Source organism: Cryptomeria japonica, chromosome 11, assembly GCF_030272615.1.
Source record: "Cryptomeria japonica chromosome 11, Sugi_1.0, whole genome shotgun sequence".
NCBI classification, from domain to species: Eukaryota; Viridiplantae; Streptophyta; class Pinopsida; order Cupressales; family Cupressaceae; genus Cryptomeria; species Cryptomeria japonica.
The window spans coordinates 697,510,785-697,515,889 of NC_081415.1; positions in this window are offsets into that span (position 1 = coordinate 697,510,785).

Below are 5,105 nucleotides of genomic sequence, written 5' to 3' on the forward strand. Positions count from 1 at the left end.
AACCGGTCTGGTTTCTATTATGCAGATAGTTACTTGTGAGTTTCTTCTCACCGTGGTTTTTCCCATTTGGGTTTCCATGTCAAAATACCTTGTGTTATGGTGATTGTGCTTTTGTGGGTGAATGCTTTATTTGCTATTTGCTTTGCATTTATCTTAACCAATTTATTAATGAATCTGTTATACTGGTTATCTGCTAAATTGTTTAAGAGTTTGAGTTTAGTATTTTTTGGTATACTAATTCACCCCCCACTTCTTAGTATTCATCAATTGGTATCAGAGCCAACCTTTCTATAAGTCTAACCACTTGGAAGGAGACATGGGGGAATATATTGTAAGGGAACTTACTCATTGTATCACTCAAACTGAGAGAGCCTATGATGAACTCAAAGTCAAGTATAAAGCCTCTTTGGCCAAAAGAAGAGAGCATGCTAAGAAACTGATGGAACTTACTGAAAATAGCTCTTCTGATGAAGCTAACATGGATGCCCTAGTTGAAGAAGTTGAAAAACTAAATGAATCTAAAGCCAACTTGAGAAACGAGTTGGAAGGACTGACTATCAAAATGTGTTAGGAGCTTGAGAACTGAAGAAAAGCTGAAGATCTGGTAAAAGACAAAGAACATGAGATCTCCAAGCTGAAGCAAGAAATCAGTGCCCTTACCACTCATCTCCAAGAGAGTAAAGTGGAAAAAAAAGAAATGCAAGGTGAACTAAACATGGTTATTTCTGAGAATGCAACCTTGAAGGAATCCAATGCTTCTATCTCCAAGGAACTTACTCAGTCAAAGGAGATACTTGCCAAATTCAATCAAAGTACTGCTAAGCTAGAGCAAAATATTGAATCGGCAAAACCGGTAAAGAATACCACTAGACTTGGTTTCTTTGGGTATGAGGAAGGTGAAACCTCTGGAACAAAAGCTGAAGCATCAAAGAAGCAACCAATATCCAAGGATAAAGGTAAGAAAATTTTTAAACCTATTTGCTTCAATTGTCTCAAGGAAGGACATACTGCTAATGTGTTTAGAAGCAAGGCATACAATAATTTTCCTTATTTTCTAAACATTTAGCCTAGATCCAATAGATTCAATGGAAACTTCTATGCATGCAATAAGTTTGGGCATAGAGCTTTTGAATGTAGGTCTGTTTTGCACAACACTAGGAGATACCCTCCAAGGACTCAAGGAGTTATCCCAGAACCCTCTGTGAACCAGAATCCCAACCAATATAATACCTATGACCATCGGTTAGGTGGCTATCAAGCGACAACTGGTTGGAGAGTGACCTATTTAATCTATCATGATAGCAGTCGCACTACGACAACATGCAGAAGGAAGAATGGTAGTATGAATAATGGACCATGGAGAACACCTGGAATGGTATGTTGTCATTGCAACAAACTAAGACACATTGCCAGAACCTACAGAATGAAAAAGAACCTATTAGATGATATACTAATCACTCCAAAAGGGAAGATTGATGTTGAAACCGTACAAGTAGGAATGAATAAAACTTGGAAAAAGAAACCTGAAGAAGTGTCACAGGATGAACCAGTTTCTGCACCTAGTGTGGAAGTCTCTGAACCGGCAAACTGAGCTTCAGAAAAGCTTAGGGGGAGCATATCAGTGAAATATTTGAACCCCCGGTTTATATCAGTAAAGACCTTAACTGGTATATGTTACTTGTCAATTGATAGAAGACTTGAAGTGGTAAAAGGAAAAATTAGGGTTTGTACCCTAGCGGTGATGCATTTATTATGGTAGGTGAAAGATTGCTTAAAAGGGATTTTTGACGCCATTTTCACTTATTTGTTTTCAAGCAAAGAATTTTTAAGAGCAGAGTGACAAAGAGCAATTCGTCTAGCGATTCAGAGCAAAATCAAAAATCTTGTAGAGGAATCCAGCAGACTTTCAATCTATCGATGAAGAACACTAAGCGATGTTCCAAGAAACCAAAGTGGTGTGGTGTGAGCGACATTGGCAAACCCTAAATTTTGGTTTGTGAAGGTATTTCTCAAATTTCTTTCCTGTCATGGCTTTTGCATCGCACTCCAATTCTAGTGCACCTATAGACTCAGCTGATTTTATTCAAAAGAAGATGAAATACAATACCCTATCCTAGATACCTGTCGCAGTTATAGTTGAGGAAGATATTTTAGGATATATTGATTGTAAATTGGAAGACCTAGGATCCCTAGTGATCCATTCCTAGCTAGGTCTGCTCTATAGGGATGACAAGAAAATTAAACCAGAATATAGCATCCTAGAGAGGAAGAAACTACATAATGCAGTTTATTTTCTGGAAGAGTTTATTGAAGATCACATCCGCATCATCCTGAGTAGAGTGCACGGTGATATCTCGAGTGGATGCATGACATCACACTACAAGAAATTCATATTTTCACCAGTTTCTGTAACATTGGAGAGGTGCTAGCTCTAGGGAAAGTTACCAAGATTGAAATGACTAAGCTCACTGGTTCTCTGAGCGACCAACAGGTGATGACCGTCAACACCATTAGAGATGATTTGGTTAAGTATGCTTGCATGGTGATTGGCTACTAGATGTTTTATACCAGTAGAATGAATCTGTCCATGTTGCTATAGTGAATGCCACCTACAGAATGATTGAGGACACCTCATTTCATTTGTGTACCTATTTGCAGAAACAACTACTATTGAACCTAAATTTCATCAAACAAGACAGTGCTTTAAGGTTTAGGTTTGGACAACTTTTGGTCAGCCTATTTTTCTACTTTCAAGGCTATTTCCTTGGAGTAGGTGATGTTCAATGGTCTGCTAACCAACTGGTCTCCAAGCAAATTAGGGAAAGTCTTCAAGTGGTGGGAACCAGATATCCTAAGGTTCTAAATAAATATTTTGATGAATTCAAGTGGAAAATGAGCTAGAGGATGAGGATATCTGGAGATATTGTGAAGAAGTATGAAGATGACATTTGCTTCACCATAAAAGTAGATGAATTCATAATGGAAGCAGTGGAACCAAGAAAGGAAGTAGTTGAGCCAATGGGGTATGAAATAATGTATGATATGTTGATTGAGTATGCCTCTACCCTGCTTGCCTCACCATTAGATGCAAAGAAAAAGTGAACCGACACCTACTTAGAGAGGGTAACACCGGTTGAAAATCCTACACAGAAAAAGGGCAAGGCAGTGCCATCGGTATTGGCACTGGTTACCTCAGCCAGTCCAAAAGTGACCAAGTAGTCACCTGCCAAGAAGAAACCTGAGGTTGCTCCCACTAAAGTCTTTGAGAGGAAGCGGAAAACCAAAAATAGCTCATCAGAGTCAAAGGATACTGAACCGGAAGTACAACCTAAGAAGACCAGGAAAATAAGCAAGAAAGCAAAATCTACTGGGAATGTACCTACATTGTCAGCACTAGTAAATATAGACATCTCTTCTTATAAACCAATGACACATTGTCAAAAGACAATTAAGAACATTAAGAGAAAGGTGCTTGATGATTTGAAATAATATTTTGATGATTTTTCTGATAGTGAGAAAGATGAAGTAGAACAAGAGGTTATTAGATATTTGTGTGTCAATGACCAATCGCCATCTAAAATCAAATCGGTCACACCTGATTCTCTATACAATTCTTTGGACAATAAATGGTGCATTTCCATTGAGAAGCAATAGGAAATAAGGGAGAAATTCTTTGCATAATACTTTCTCGATGCCTCCAATTCTGAATTGTTTGAGATAATGAATAAAAACAAAGGTCTCTTCTTCATGAGAAGGAGAAGACTCAAGCTACTAGAAGGAAGAGCTTCTAAAGTGGAGAAGGACACACATCTACATGCCAAAGTTGTTGTTCAGTTACATAGAGTATCTGAGGCCAATCTGAAGGCTGAACAAGCACTTGATCTTACATCAAGCAAACCAAATGAAGTGTTTGATAGTGAAGGAGAAAGAGTTATAAAATAGGTTGACACTATTGATGTGGATTCATTAGATACTAAGGATGTCACTCCTGATAAAGAAGAAGTTGAGAATGAAAGGCGAGACAAAGAAAAAATAGAAAGAGAGAAACAGGACAAGGAAAAGATTGATAAAGAGAAAGAGAAAGCGGAAAAGGCAAGGCAAGAGGAAGACAAGAGAAAAGAGGAAGAGAAAAGGAAAGAGGAGGATAAGAGGAAACAAGAAGAGGATAAGAGGAAAGAAGAAGAGGATAAGAGGAAACAAGAAGAGGAGAAGAGGAAACAAGAAGAGGATAAGAGGAAACAAGAAGAGGGGAAGAGGAAACAAGAAGAGGGGAAGAGGAAACAAGAAGAGAAGGGGAAAGAAGAGGAGAAGAGAAAAGAAGAGAAGAAGAAGAAAGAAGCAGACAAAAGGAAGGAAGAAGAAAGGAAGGAGGAAGAGAAGAAAAAGAAGAAAGAGGACAAGAAAAAGGAAGAAATGGAGAAGAAAAAACATGAAGAAGAACAAGGGAAGAAAGAAGAGGAAAAGAAAAGCACTAAAGAGAAGAAGGAAGTGGAGAAAATCAAATAGGCCAAGGCAATCAGTGATCAAATCAAAGTGGTTAACACCACCAGTCCTATTGACCTTCAATCTGCAGATGAATCGGAGTTGCTTCAAAGCATAAAGCTTGCACAAGAAAGATTGAAAGCATTGAGGAGGAACAAGGAACAAGATGTCATTCAAACTATTGTTGACACCATCACCAGTCTAATTCCCGATACTAACCTCCCCAGTACTGATTCCTCTTTAGCCAAGCTAGAACTTCTTTGCACTGTAGTAGAGGACCAAGTACAATGCTTGGAAGATGTTGTCATAGCCACTGCCAAGAAGAACCATGAAAAGGCACTCAACACTGCCTTAGTCAAGAAACTGAATGATCTTAGGTCACAACTTCTGAAACAATAGAAGGATATAGGTGTTGCTATGGATGAGGGAAAATTAATGCTGAGTAAAATCTGCCAACCCCATCTATTGTGTGATGATGTGCTTAAGCAGAAAGATAAATTCCAATCGGAGTTCCAGGCATATATCAACAACTTTAAGATGTCATATGATTCATTTACTACATATGGGCAAATGGTCCATCATTATCAGCTACAGATTGCCAGGGTGGAATAAAAAATCTGCAT